Raw genomic sequence first — 16067 nt, 5'->3', positions numbered from 1 at the left:
CTGCTGCCCCCTCCTCTTTCAAAGTACACAATGTTGCACGATGCCCCAGGACAAGTCTACCCCTGACTGAACCTATGGAGAATAACCAGACTGAAATCATTCCTCAATAATTAATATAATTCCACTCTGTCATTTCCTTTCCATCCCAGGCATTCTGAACTCTTGCTGCCACTGGGCTGCCATTATTCAAACTCCCCATCTACATCCCATACTGACCATTCTCTTATTCCTATCCCACTCAAACAAACCCCACCAACATCCCATTCAAAAACTGCCCAAGCCTTTCACTGTGCTTTCTGAAATCCCTGTTCCACAGGAAACAAACCAGCTTTCATCCTAAATCTTTTCCAGCTGCTGCTCTCATCTTTTTTCGCTTACTGAGACATTGCTTCCTCCTGATGACATAGGTTCCCTGGCTACCCCTTCTGGCACTGGTTGCACTTTCATTCATACATAGCCACCATCCCCCCACCTCTAATCACTGACTGTGATAGAAAAGTTTAAATACTCCTTTGTCCCCGCTGCTGTTTGCAGACTCCCCCTGTACCATAAGCACCCAGTAACCTCTCCTCCTTTGAGGTTCATTCAATTTATATTCATCATTTAATCAAGGTTCTGGTGGCTGTTAACTACTGACTTCTGTGACATTCTCTTTCCTTCCTCAATGAGTTCAGCTTCTAGCTCACAGTCTCTTTTCCCACTCCTACCCTCATGCTAGAGGACTTCAACATACATATGATATTCCCTTAAACACCCTTAACCTCCCAGTAACTCAACTTGCTCATTTCTTATAACCTACTACTCCCACCCCACCACAGCTACAGAGGTCACATCCTTGATCTTGCCTTCACCCACAAATAAAAACACTTTCATGTCCATGAACTTTAAAATTCCTTTATCTGACCACAATCTGTTGTCATTCCACTTCTCCCTCTGCCTTGGAACCCCCAAATCTGCTCTTTGTCATCACCATGATCTCCAACCCCCCATTCCTCAGTTCTTTCCCAGATCCTTACTCTTATACTAGCTAAACTCTTCTTCCTGGCAAATCACTGTTCTTCAGTGAACTAGCTTAACTCTACACTGTCCTCTTCCTCAAGTCTCTTGCCCCCTTATCCTGTTGAAGATCTTACACTGTTAAGCCTCAGTCTTAGATTACTTTCAATAACTGCTGACTTCACTTCTACTTATATACTGCTGATGAAGAAAATCAGGAACCAGTACTGACTAGTGCTACTCAAATTTATATCATACAATCTCAACTAGGCCCTCACTGCAGCAAAGCAATCCTTTTACAGCTCCCTACGTATCCCTCCCACCACAGCAACTTTTCTAAAACTTTTCATCCTTCCTCAAACCTTCCATGGCTCTCCTGATCTCCATCCTTTGGAGAAAGGAAGTGTAGAAGAGATAGGCTATGAAGGGCTTTAAGTGACAGAGGATATCTTCACCAAACTGAAAAAAAAATTACTTGATTTGTCCATCCCTACTAGCTATTGTTCCTATCTGTCTTCCCTTTTATGGCTAAACTCCTTGAAAAGACTGTACAACAGGTGCCACCACATCCTCTGCTCTTTCTTTCTTCTTAATTCTCTGCAATCTGGTTTCTAATCTCATAATTCAACTAAAACTGCTCTCTCCAAAGTTACTAATGATCTCTTAATTGCCAGATCTAATGGGTTTTCCTCAATCTTCATGCTTCTTAACCTCTCTGCAACTTTTACTCTGTGGACCAGTCTCTTCTGGATGCTCTCTTCTCTCTACATTTACATGACTCTACTCTTCTCCTTGTTCTCCTCCTACCTGCCTGACCCTTCCTTCTCAGTCTCCTTTGCTAGATCTTCATCCAGGTCAGGCCAACCAAATGCTGGTATTTCTCAAGGTTCTGTCTTAGACCTGATTCTCTTCATCCCTTTTATTTTGCTTGGTGATCTCATCCATCAACTCTCATAGATTCAACCATTATCTATATGCAAATGCTGTTCCTCTGACTTCTAGTAGCACTATTCCAACTTCCTTTTAGCCATCTCAAACTTTACATCCAGCAGACATATTAACATGTCCAAAACTAAGCTCATCTTCTCTCCCAAACCCTCCCCTCTTTCAAACTTTGCTATGTCTGTCCAAGGTACTACCATCCTATTACTCTCTCAGGTTCATAACCTCACATCCTAGACTTCTCATCTTCCCTCCTCATGATACATATCACAATTGCCAAATCTTAATCATTTCTACCACCACAGCATCTTGAATCCAATTCCTTTTCACTAACACAACTAACACCGGGGGAGTTCAAGCTCTCAATGCCTCTCACTTCCATTACTGCAAAGTCCCCTGATTGGTCTCCCTAACTCAAATCTCTTACCATTCCAGTCCATCCTATATACCTGCTTCTAAAATAATTTTCCTTACTTCCTATTGCCTCTAGGATCAAATATAAACTCCTCTGTCAACCTTTTAAAGCCCTTCACAAGCTGGCTCCAATCTATCTTTTCCAGCTTTATTTAACATATTAACTGCCAGGCCAACAATCTTACGATAAAACTAAAATGACCTGCTCTCTGTCCCTCACATAATAACACTATACTTTTGCATTGGCTGTCTCATTTATCTGGAATTCACTCAAAGTTTCCTTCCCCTCCTTTAAAGTATGGCTCAAACAGCATCTTCCAAAGTAAACTTTTCTTGATTTCCCCCCAACTTCTAGGATCATCCCTCCAAAACTACCATCTAATTTTTTGTTGTTTTTTACTGCTGCTTTTGCTATTTTTTTTTATAATGTACTTGTCTACTCCATTAGAATATAAGTGCCTCACATGTAGGTAATGTTACTCTTCATACTTGTATCCCTAACATCCAATGCAGTGATTGTCTTTAATGACATGAAGGCAGTATGTTATTAAATGTTTAATATTTCCCATTAGGAAAGCCTAAGTTGTATATTTTTAAGTTTAGAAAATTAAGTAGATGAACAATAGAAAATACTCTAATAATTTTTATCACTGGCTATCAACAAAGCAGGATTAAAGGTAAATAATACCAGCATATCTGCACAGCTGATTAAAAAACTGTAAGAGAATCATTTCATATGTGTATCTCCAAGCAGAACTGTACAGAAAAATGTTTAACTTATCCAGGAATAGTTTATGGAGGTTGGAATATCTTTCTTAAAAAGTGTGCTGTCCATGAATTTTCCAAAGAAATTTTATAACCAGTTTCAAGAATTCATAGGAATTAGCATCTCCATCTGGCATTTAAAAGTCAAACTCTTTCTCTAAAATATAAAAAGTGTTAACCAGAATAAAGATTTCAAAATGTATTAGTCATATTTACTAACTTGTAAAAAAGTATTTAAGATCTATATAAAAAAGATTTTAAGGTGTCTTTCCCCCCACAGGAAAAAAAAAGGAACCTCAAAGAAAAGTACTGAATTTCCAAAGGACAAGTAATTAGCATATTTACTATCAAAACCAAACTTTCTGGCACATTCCTTCATGTGACAAAATTTCAAGGACAGTCTTCCTATAGTAAAAATACTTACCCTTAAGTTAGTCAGGATCCAGCCAGGGATGGGAAACCTGCAGCCTTAAAGCCACATGTGGCCCTCTAGGTCCTCAAGTGTGACCCCTTTGACGGATTCCGTCAAAGGGTCACACTTGTGAAGTTTGGATTCCGTCAAAGGGTCACACTTGAGGACCCAGAGGGCCACATGTGTCCTCAAGGCCCCAAGTTCCCTACCCCTGATAGACTATATCCCAACTAAATACGAAGAACCATTCTAGTAAAGATAGTGCAAGAAAATATATGGTAAACACTACATATCACAATAATTCTTCCTCTCTTTTTCTTCTAATTACCCATAATCAAACAAAATAAAAAGGTGCTATTAGTTAAGGGCAAAAGTCAAGATATTCAAGAAGTCCAGAGACTTAAAGGTAATTTCATCTTATAAGGATCTGGGTATCATATGTAAGGACACTACTTAAATTGTTAATATTTTTGCTATCCTTCCTGAAAAGTAGCATTGTCATGGCACCCAACCCAGCACACACACACAATGACACCAGAAGGCAGCACTCCTCTTTACCTTCTGCTGAATATTCTGCTACCTCCAAGGCTTGAGGTCCATACAGGAAGCCCTTCTGGAATCTACGAACATAGCAGAGGCAAAAGGCAGAGAAGTTTATGTAAATTTGTTCTACTTCCCAAAACATAAAATGCCAAATGCCTATTACAAGTCTACACATCTTCCCAAAAAAAAAAAATTCAGAGTTAGGTTTGACAACATGCAAACCAAGACTATATTAGTAACATCCAGATACTACATTTCATTCTTAATAAATTAATGAACTGAATTTTAAAATATAAAAAACTTGGACTTGGCCCACCTGACAAAAGTAATTGCTCCAGGGACAAGGAAATTTATAATCATAAAATATGAATACAGATATTTAAGTAAATAGCTTATAATAGTTCATTATATTAATATGAAGAAAAATTTAAAAACAAAACTTTTCAAAAATTCTTGTTCCCAAAGTGGAGTTTGATGGTCCCTAGAGCTATATTTGCCTTCATCTATGACTTTTCAAGGTCGATAAAAAGCTAGAAAGGTGGGAAGACAACTAACTTCCCAATAAGTGTTCAAAACATCACATTGTGTAAACAGTCATCCTCTCCAACTTTCATGTGTCTTCAATATCTCCATTTGGAATGGCCCCTTTCCATCTGTATATAAATATACTCAAGTCTTCCCAATCTTGAAGAGGGTGGTTAAAAAAAAATCAGAGTTAGAGAATCTATTTTCCAAACTTAGCTCTGGTACTTATTAGCTATATGAACCCAACTTCAGTTCCCCTACTCTGTAAAATGGAGATAATATTTGCACTATCTACCTTTCAGGATTGTTCTGAGGAAAATATTCTGGAAAGTTTATGTATTAAGGCGTCTCTGCCTTGAGAAAGGTTTTAATCTAGAGAATGTACCAGCCTAGCTTCCACTGGCCACTTTCCTTCAAGAAGCTTTTTTCCTCATCCCCTCCCAATTCAAGAATGCTTTGTCCCCTGTCCAGACTTCATATGATACTCTGTAACTTTCTAATACACTTCTGCATTATTTTGTGTAATACATGTATATATGACAATTCTCCCACAACTAGCACAGTGCTTTGAACATAACTGCATAATAAAAGTATCAATTCAAACCTAATTAAGCACCTAAGGTTTAAGGCAGCACTAGTTCTGTTGAATTGGGGGGAAAGGAGGAAAGGGAAGATTCAGTCCCAAGAGGAAAAAAGAGACAATAAAGAATTATTTAAAGGAACAGAAAAAAGAGGTATGATAATATTACAACAGTAAAAGATATCCTACAAGGCAATCAAATTTTCATAAAAGAATCAGGATTCCATCAAGTAAAACATTTAGATTTCAAAAGACACAGGGAAATGTAATTAATATGAGCTAAGGAGAAATCAGATAAACAAATATAAATTTTAAAAATAGGAGAGATCTATAAAATCTAGTAAATGCCAAATAAAATCACTAAACAACTAAGAATGCTTAGGTGCCATTACCTTAAAATATCTAATATGGGTAAAATTAATTTTAACCTCCACAAAGTTCCATGCTGATACATCATTAAATCACTGGGATGACCCAGAGTTCTCAGAGGCAATGAGTACTTATAGTACTAAAGGTAGTAGGCAGGGTTGATCAAGCCATTCAGGTACAGAGCCGGTTAGAGACCAAAAGCACTATACCTAAAAGGGTGTATATCACCAGTAAGTTGTCCACTAGACAATGAATTTTTTGGCCAAGATAACCCATGAAACAAAAGAAAAGAAAAAACGGCTCTCGGTCCTATGAAGCCCTCTTTTGCTTCTAAAGGGACAGTGATAAAGTGGTGGAAAAGGTCAGAGTATACCAACAATATATATATCAAAAAAATGATATATTTATATAAAATCTGCAAACTAACAATAATTGTTATTATAAATGAAGGATCATTGTCGAAAACCCAAAATTTGAAATTCTATTAAAACAATTAAGCCACATCAATATGTCAGGCTTCATTATAAAAGAAATCTAAAAAAAAGAAAAAAGAAAACTGCAGCTTAATGAAAGAATGGTTCACAGGTGCTTGGAGAGGCTATCAAAAGTTTCAACATAACTAAAACATTTCATGACACATTTGGGTCAGCTTCTCTTGCAGTGTTCATAATGAACATAAGGGGGTGAGGGGGGCATTAGCCTCAGCTTATGGTCCAACATTTGTTGTAGAGGATGAAGACGTACAAAAAATTTTATTAACGATTTTGTAAGATCCTCTCAGCCTCCAAGTCAACATATACTTCAGTATTCAAGATTTCAATACAAGATGGACACAGAAGAGAAGGCCAAAAGTATGTGGAAAAAAATATCACTCAGGTTAAGAAATTTAAAAGGCCAAAGATTTGAAGACTACTCAGAAATTTCACACTTATTTATGATACTTTCTTAGAAGAGAGTCAGAAAATGGAAAACATCAAAATATCACAAAAATAAATTTATCTAAATCTTAATGCATGGGAAGTAATAGTCATTGATGTGGGAATCACATAAGAATTTGTGGGTACACTCAAATTAATCAGATAAAACAAAGTCATAATCAATATCTAATTTTTTTAAATGGGTAATAAGACAACACTATACAACTCCAACTACTTCATTAAGAATTATTCCCCCAAAAAAATTTAAAAATTAAAAAAAAGAATTATTCCCATAAACTATCATGCTAATAAAAAGGAAACTGAAAAAGATAAAGACATTGACCTTGATTATCACAATTTTCCTTCATTAGTTTAATTAATGTTAAAGTAGATGTCATATCAGATACCACCTTAGACCACAAACAATTTACGTCCTTGCCAAGTTGAGAGACATAGCAGCCAAGGGAAACATTAGTTTAGTTGAATCATTTATTAAGCATCTAATAAATTAAGCATTTATTAAGCATTTATTAAACATCTATGTACCAAACTGTAACCCTAGAGAAACAAAGAAAGGCAAAAGACAACCTCTGCTCTCAAAGAACTCACACTCTATTCAGGAGACAACATGCACACAAATATGTGGGGAGGGGAGGCAAGTAGGTGCTTTAGTAGATAGAGTACAGGGCATAAAGTCAGGAAGATTCATCTTTCTGAGTTCAAATCTGGCCTCAGGCACTTGCTAGCTGTGTGACCCTGGGCAAGTCACTTACACCCTCTGTTTGCCTCAGTTTCTTCATCTGTAAAATGAGCTGGGGAAGGAAATGGCAAAACCACTGAAGTATCTCTGCCAAGAAAACCCCAAATGGGGTCATGAAGAGTCACACACAACTAAAACAACTAAACTATCTATCTATCCACACATATACATACATATATACACACATTCATATACATAACATCTTTTTAATATATATATATATACACACACACATATGTAATATATATAAAACACAGTAAATTTATATGATAAGTTAAGAGATAATCTCATAGGGGAAGAACTATTAGTAAGAAAGAATGGGAGGAAAAAACCTTCAAGGCAGGCTTTAGTGGGAACTTGAAAGAAACCAGGAAGTAGAGATTAAGAGAAAGAAGGTTCCAGGCATAAAAGGGTATAGGGGGGAAGAAAAAGAGAGTCAGGGACAGCCAGTGAAAATATGAAGTGCTAGGAATGTCTTGAGTGAGGAAAAATAAGAAGGCCAGTGTCACTATATCAAAGAGTACATGGAGGGGAATACAGTATAAGACTGGAAAGAAAAAAATAAGCCAGGTAATGGAAGGACTTCAAGAGTCAAATAGAGGATTTTATATTTGATCCGGGAGGTAACAGGGAGCCACCAGAGTTGACTGAATGGGAGGTGGGAGGAAGAGATGACAGAGTCACATTTATGCTTTAGGAAGATCAATTTGGTAGTTCAGTAGAGAATGGCTTTGAGTGGGAAGAGACTTGAAGCAGGGAGACCAACCAGTAGGGTGCTGTAATAGTCTAGGTGAGAGGTAATGAGGGCCTACACCAGCGTAGCGGCAGTGTCAGAGGAGAGAGAGTTGTGTATACAAGATATATTAAACAGGTGAAAATGACAGAACTTGACAACTGACTAGATATGGGGTAAGAGAACGAGAAGTTGAAGATGGCACATAGGTTATAGCATGGGTGACTGGAAGGATGGTGGTGCCCTTCATGGTAACAGGGAAGGTAGGAAGAGGGAACAGTTTGGGGAAAAGATGAGTTCAGTACTGGATGTGTTGAGTTGAAGATGTCTATGGAAAATTCAGTTCAAAATATTTAAAATACAAATTCATTTATAAAATACTATCAAAAAGGATACAGCAAAGTTACTAGCAGTGAACTCTAAGCATAAAAGAAAAGGTATCCAGGCTCTATTGGTCCTAAATTTTCTCTGTCAGTTTCACTTGAAAAAAAAAAAAGGAATAGCCTTAGATGGGTCTAGAGTACAGTTTTTCAAGATAGGTCTAAAACCACAAAGTTTAAATCCCAGAGAAGGAAAAGCTAATTTCTCAGAAGTATTTTACGAAGAGCTTTCCAAGTCATCTTCAAAGTCATTGCTGATGCTTCTCTTTCACCCCACTCCACACATCCAAATATTTGCCAAGTTCCATCAATTCTAGTTCCACAATATTTCTCACCTCTATTCCTCCACCTATCACTCCTTAAACCGTGGGTCGAGACCCATAGCAAAAGGTTTCTGAATGCACAACAACTAAAAATTAATTCAAAATCAAACCCATAATGAATCCACGATGTTTCTGGTAGCCAGTGGTGTTGCATCAAGCAACTTCACTGAAGCCTTGATTCTCAACACAAAGCATGTGCACTTTGTACTGCACATGCCCCTCCAGCCATGCAATGCCAACAAACACTGCTGAAATGGAAAAAGAGAGTCTCAAGTGGAAAAACTTTAAGAAGTAATACTTTATACCACTCTTCACACAATCTCATTCAATCCTTCATCTCTTCTTGCCCAGGGACCAGTGGTCTCAAAAGTGGAATACATGGCTCTGCAGTCAGGAGGACCTGAGTTCAAATTCAGCCTCAGACACATAACACTAGCTGTGTGACTCTGGGCAAGTCATTTAACTCCAACTGCCTCACCAAAAAAAAAAAAAAAGGAGAGGGAGGGATACATGAATCCCAGAGGATGTGCGCAACAATCCAATAGGGTGCAGGAAGAAAATTAATACTTCTATTTATATTTGTTATCCAAAAAAGTGAGAAATTAAGCCTTATTAATATTTAACATATAGATCAGGGGTGGGTAACCTCTGGCCCTCTAGCTCCTCAAGTATGGCCCTTTGACTGAATCTAAACTTCACAGAACAGATCCCCTTAATAAAAGGATTTGTTTCATAAAACATGGACTCAGTCAAAAGGCTGCACCCCACCCCTAGGACTGACATTGGCACTCTCACTTGGTCCATGTTAGACACTTCTATTCTCAGTAAAAAATAAAAACAAATTGCATCTGACAAAAAGTTGGCAAAAAATGCAAAATTACACATTACTTGAAATATAGACTAATATCCACTATCATTGATGAATCTCACCATAAGAGCACATTTTGCCTTGATATATAAGCTAATGATACTAAAATAAATCATATCTGACAAAAAGTTGGCAAAAATTCCATAATTATAGAGATTATTTGAAATATAGATTAACATCCACTATAAATATGGAAGATTCTACAGGATTGAGAAGTCTCACCCTAAGTGTACTTTGTACCTAAGTTGTATCTTGAGACAAGAGAATGGTAATACAAAGCCGTCACAATTACCAAGATATCTTAAAACTAAGTTTTTTGTTATTAAAAAGGCTATGTGTGTCACTATAAAAACTCCACAAATGTGAAAACCCTGGAAACAATTTTCTAATCTATTGAAAAATCTCCAAAACTAAATTTTAATGGGCTTTGTTAAAAATATAATACCTTCTAATCAATTTGCAAATACAAGTAACCAACATCATTGAAGATGGAACGTTACTAAGCTAAAGGAATTTCAAGAAAAACCTTTTCATGACTAGTGAATAGGAATGAATAATGAGTATGATGATTTAGTAAGCACAATCCGTGATGCCTTTCTTCCATTTCAACCTATTGATCTTTGTGAGGTATCTTTTTCAGCTATGACAGCAATTTTTATAAAGTAGTGAAACAAAATCAATCTATAATCAGTTTCAGATATCATAAAGCATTGAAACTATATTTTTTAAACTACAGAAGCATATTACATTGTCCTCACTAAAAATATTTTTATCAATGATACTTAAGGAAAATAAAAGGCTTTATACCATTAATAAAATGAAAAATTATATTTAAACATTTTGTTTCAATTTTTTTATTTCTATTTTTATGTTTTATAGTGCATATATAATGTATTAGTATAGTAGTAAATCATATAACAGACATGCAAATTAGGGGGTACATTCTCAAAAAAAATTTTTAGGTACAGATAAGATACATGAGAAAACAAGCTTAGAGACCACGTGTCTCATCTAACATAAGAGTTATCTTGTAGATGAGATTCTTATTCAGATACTGTGTCCTCTTAAGTTTCTTCCAAGATAAGTCTAAAACCTAAGATACTGAGATTCTGTAAAGACCTTTTTAATTATCTTCCTACTTATCTCTAGGCTACCGGCTTACTTTTCTATCTTTCATGTGCTTACTAGCATAATTCTTAAACATCATTCTCATCATAGCACTCCTCTACAAGGAAACAAAAACTTTCAGTGGTTCCCTATAGAATAAAAGTATATAAACTTCTGACCCTGGGATATATGTAAAATACTTGATGATTTGCACAGCACTTTACATTAACTATCTCATCTGATCCTTATTAACAGTCTTATGAGGTAAGTACATATTATTACTTCCATTTTGAAGATCCAGAAACTGAAGCTGAGAGAGATTAAATGACTTGCTAAATTTCACACTGCTAATGTATGAAGAGGGATTCAAACCTGACTTCACATCTCACCAACCTATCCGTTACCTGGCTCCAACACTGCTCTCCGAAATTTGGTGCCAACCTACCTTGCATTACTAGCATACCTTGTTTTATTGTGCTTCACTTTATCGGGCTTCAGAGAAATTGCATTTTTTACAAACTGAAGGTCTGTGGCAACCCTGCAACAAGCAAGTCTATTGGTGCCATTTTTTCAACAGCACGTGCTCACATTATGTCTCTGTATCACATTTTGGTAATTCTCCCAATATTTCAAGTTTTGCATTATTATCATCATTCTACCTATCATGGTGATCAGTGAACTTTGATGTTGCTTCTATAATTGTTTTGGGGCACCATGAACTCCATCCATATAAGACAGCTAACTTAATCAATAAATGAATGTGTTTTGATTGCTCCAGCAACCAGCTGTTCCCCTATCTCTCTCCCTCTCCTTAGATGTCCCTATTCCCTAAGACACAGCAATATTGAAGAATATTAAATAAACTTAGTCGATAAAGCAGTGGCAGGGTTTGTGAGGATTGGTTCCAATTTTACTACTGGGGGTAGCATCCCATGCTAGAGAGAATCTTTCATGAAAGGAACAGTCAATCAATGCAATAAATTCAATTGTTGTCTTCTTTTAAGAAATTGCCACAGGCACCCTAACCTTCAGCAACCATACCCTGATCAGTCTTCAGCCATCAACATCAAGGTAAGACCCTTCACCAGCAAAAAGATTACAACTCACTGAAGGCTCAGATGAAAGCTAGCATTTTTTAGCAACAAAATATTATTTTAATCAGGGTATAGACATTTTTAGATACAATTATACATTTAATAGATTACAATATGGTATAAATATAATTTTATATGCACCAGGAAATCAAAAAAGTCCTGTAACTCATTTTATTGTAGTGTTCACTTTTATTGCAGAGGTCTGGAACCAAATCTACAAACATCCCCAAGGTATGCTTGTAATACTTGATGCTACATAAACTCTTTCAGTACAGGCTATGTCTTATCTTCAGGTCACCAATTCCTAATGCAGCTCCTTCCCATAGGAGATGCTGAATAAATGTATGCTGAACTGTTTTTTTTCCAGGTCATGGCCACAGAGTCAGAGGGACAGATCCTAAGACGACCTAGCTGGAGGAGCAGTTGGAAAGAAGACTTTGCTTAGGCTCCAATTCCTGTATATCATAATGAAAGCTGGAGAAGACTGTTTCAGAAAAGGTAGTTTTCAAGCTAGTCAATTCCACGGCCATGAAATTGCAACTGAACAGCAAGACCCAGAACAAAAAGAATGTTATGCAGGAAGGAGTCATATCACAGAGCAGTCAGAAACCCTATACCAGGGGTGGGGAACCTGTGATCCCAAGGTCACATATGGACTTCTAGGTCCTTGGATGCAGCCTTTTGACTGAGTCCAAGTTTTACAGAACAAATCCTTTTATTAAGGGGATTTGTTCTGCAAAGTTTGGATTCGGTCAAAGGGCCACACTTGAGGACCTAGAGGGTCCTCATATATGTTATGTGTGTATACATACAAACATATATATATATATATACACACACACACACACATATACATATATATACATATACATATACATACACACACAACACACACACACACACACACACACACACACACACACACACATATATGTATGTATGTATATATCAAACTGTGAAGGGAAGACCCTTAGGACTGCTGGCCAAAAGAGAAACAGTTAAGACACTAACATAAGCAAGTACAAGCGTTGGCATCTTTAAAACCTGAAGATGGCACCACTGAGCTGAGATAGTTTGCTACAGGAAAAAAAAAAAAGGTGATACCCCATGGTTCCACATCTTCATTTCTAAGGGGTAGTAAGTATTATTTTCTTTTTCTTACATCCTTACAGTTATCCTAAGTGCCCATCCCTCTGCCCCTTGTAGAGAGCCTCACATATGACAAATAATATTTTTTAGGAGAGGAAAGGAAATTTCAGCACAGCTGTCAGCATATATATCGGAAAAAGTCCAAAAACAAGTATAATGTGTAATACCTATGGACCTCCCACCTCCATGAAGTATGTGTACGTGGTGGGTATCTAAGAGATGGTTCTTAAAAAGCAATCATGACATCGATGATACACACCAAAAATAAATTTCTGTATAACACGACAGGTGGAAATATTCAATTTCCTTAATGTGAACAAAACAAGAACATCCTTTTCCCTCAAATACAATGATATATTCTTTAAGTGATAAGTAAATCTAATTTTAATAGCAATCAACAAATATTTATTAAGCACCTATTATACGGCAGGCACTGCACTAGGTACTGGGAATACAAATATAAAGGATGAAAAAAATCCCTACTGTCAAGAAGCTTATATTTAAACCAGAAGACAAATACTTATATAAGCATATATATAATATGAAGAAATTAAATTAGACTTTAAAAAGTAGTTAAATACAGGATAGTTTGGTAGGAAGAACAAAAGAATTTAAGACAGAAAGTTAGGAAAAGTTTCACATACAAGCTAGTTTCTAAACTTCATATGGAAGAGAAGAATTTCCTGAGACAGAGGTAAGGAGGCAGTATATTTCAGGCATAGGGGACAGCCAATTGAAAGGAACGGAGATGGGAAATTGAGAGTAAAGAATGAATAACACAGAAAAAGCCAGTTTTTTAAAAATGTTTTTTTGGGGGGGTGGGAAAGATGGGCAGGAAGCAATGTTAATTTCAGCTTTTTTAATATATGAAGCAAGGAAAAAAATTGACTTTTAATTTTCCATTTAAACATAATTTTCCATTTTAAAAAATCATATTCTTATCTTATGAGTTATTGTTCTTTTCACACTAGTGAGGGTTTTTCAAATCCAAAAAGCTGGCTGACTCTCTCACTGTCACTGGCACTAGTTATGCCAGTGACAACGAGAGAGTCGGCCAACTTTTTGGTTCTAGATCATACCATCACATAGACTCTTCTTTCCCCATGATCCTTTTCCATCATCATCCTTCTCCATGATATTTTTCTACCATACTTCTACATGTCCAAATTCTATCTATACTTAATCCTACCTCCTATAAGCAATCCTTCCTCTTCAGTCCAAACTTATCTTCTCTCTCTCTCTCTTAGCTCATTGCCTTGTTGCAGGTTCTGGCCTTTAACAATTCAGTACAACAAATATGCATTAAGGACCTACCATTTGTAGGCATTGTACTTAGGAAAGTCATCTGGCTTACTAAGAAATAATACAACATCTGGGGAGATGGGGATGGAGTGACAAGAATGTCTTTTACTGTCCTTATAAATAGGAAGAAAAAAGATTTAGAAGAAATTTCTGCCCCTCTGTTTCTAAATTAATGAAGCTGAGTCATTGATCTTTAAAGACTGAGAAAATGAGAAGAGTACATACAATTTGTTCTTCAAATAACGACATAATTCATTATGCTAGAAACAGTACTCTAATAACAATAATAATAAGTGTTTATATAGTGTTTTGAGATTTGCAAAGTGCTTTACATATATGAATTTATTCAATCCTCACAACACTGGAAAGCAGGTATTATTATTATTATTCCCATTTTATAGATAAGGAAACTGAGACTGAACAAATAAGTGATCTTAGTCAATAAGTGAATAGTGTTTACTGTTCACCAGGCCCTGTGCTAAGAGCTAGGAATACAAATACAAGCTTGGTGACTACTGACTGATAGGGTAACACATAGCTGGTAAACAGCCAACAGAAGATTAGAACTTCTGTCAGGGAAATCCAGCAATCTTCACTATACCACTTAGCTGCCGCTACAGAAATGATCAGTAAGCAAAAGTCAAGCTAATAAGTCAATGTTATAGAGAGGTTTCCTTAGTTACTTCATTATAGTAATTCAACAGCTCCTATCTAATCTTCCCAAATCTGAGGAAACATTTACAACAATGGCATATGTAAGCAACTATTCACATAATATTCATTAAAGAGTAGAACAAAAAATGAAAAAAGAGGAAACAGGACTAAATTACAATTTAATTGAGATAGAAAAATGTCGTCTAAGTGAGGATTGCTAAACTTTGGGATGAGTTTCTAAAGACTGCAAAATCTCCTTTCCAAGAATTTTTGATAAGATTCTTATCTCTGTTTAAGAAAGTAGAAATATATTCCTATCTCAAATCAGAAGACTGAAATCAATGACCCCTCCAAAATTCCTTCTCTATCACAAAGAAAGAAAAAGGAAGGAAGAAGGAACTGCTAAGCTCTAAGATATGACAAGCACCAAACATCACCACAAGTAATTAAAATAACTATATCGTAACTGGCGGAGAAAGTCTTTTTATGGATTGAGAGGAGCGTTATCAATAAGTCATTTGTGTGTGCACAGCCTGACCACTGACTCATCAGAGCCAAGATAAGAATTTGTGATCATTTTTAAATAGCAATGAGAAAAAATGATATATAGTTAAGATTTAACCCTGAACAAGCTACTGAAAAACAAAAACGGGAAATGTACAACAGAAATGACATCAACACCAATTATAATCATTTAAACCTGAAGTTAAACCAACATAAATTAACTGCTATAACAAGGTGAAAAGAATTTAGAAAGCACCTTAGCGAACACCAGATTAGAATATAAATACCTGTAAAATTTTTAAAAGGATGATGGATGATTATAAACAGCATCATCACTTTCAATCAAAGAACATTAAGTGCTTACTATGTTCCAGGCATTGTGCTAATAAGCAAACAATAAGGTTACAAAGAAAGGCAGTAACACAGGTACTACCCTCAAAGAGCTCACACTCTAATGGGAGAACAATATATAAACTGTATAGTAAAAACAGAAAATAACATGAGGGAGGAGTGGGAATATTTAAGCTGAATCTTAGAGGAAGCCAGGAGGCAGAGGTGAGGAGGAAGAGCAATTCCAGTCATGAGGAACAAACCAAGAAAAGGCATGGAATTGGGAGATGGAGTACCATATTTAAGGAATAGCAAGAAGGCCAGTGTCACTGGATCACCGACTTCAGGGAGGAGAATAAAGTATAAGAAGATTGGAAAGGAAGAAAGGGCTAGGTTATGA

At 36.2% G+C, this 16067-nt stretch overlaps 1 protein-coding gene across 4 annotated transcripts in view; it reads right to left on the bottom strand.

Annotated features, from left to right (window-relative positions):
- Positions 1-16067, bottom strand: part of CDK19 (cyclin dependent kinase 19) — a 202207-nt gene that overhangs the window by 150026 nt on the left and 36114 nt on the right. For 2 of the 4 annotated variants that reach the window (XM_021008145.2, XM_021008147.2), the window contains exon 2: positions 4088-4149. The exons of the other annotated variants lie outside the window; for them this stretch is intronic. The gene's annotated coding sequence lies outside the window, so the exon portion shown is untranslated. The remainder of the gene's footprint in view (positions 1-4087; positions 4150-16067) is intronic. 4 annotated transcript variants of the gene reach the window in all.

This window comes from Phascolarctos cinereus, unplaced genomic scaffold (genome assembly GCF_003287225.1).
Source record: "Phascolarctos cinereus isolate Bilbo 61053 unplaced genomic scaffold, phaCin_HiC Scaffold_5;HRSCAF=322, whole genome shotgun sequence".
Classification (NCBI taxonomy): domain Eukaryota; kingdom Metazoa; phylum Chordata; class Mammalia; order Diprotodontia; family Phascolarctidae; genus Phascolarctos; species Phascolarctos cinereus.
The sequence above is the reverse complement of the archived record's forward strand: the minus strand, read 5'-3'. Positions and strand labels throughout refer to the sequence as shown.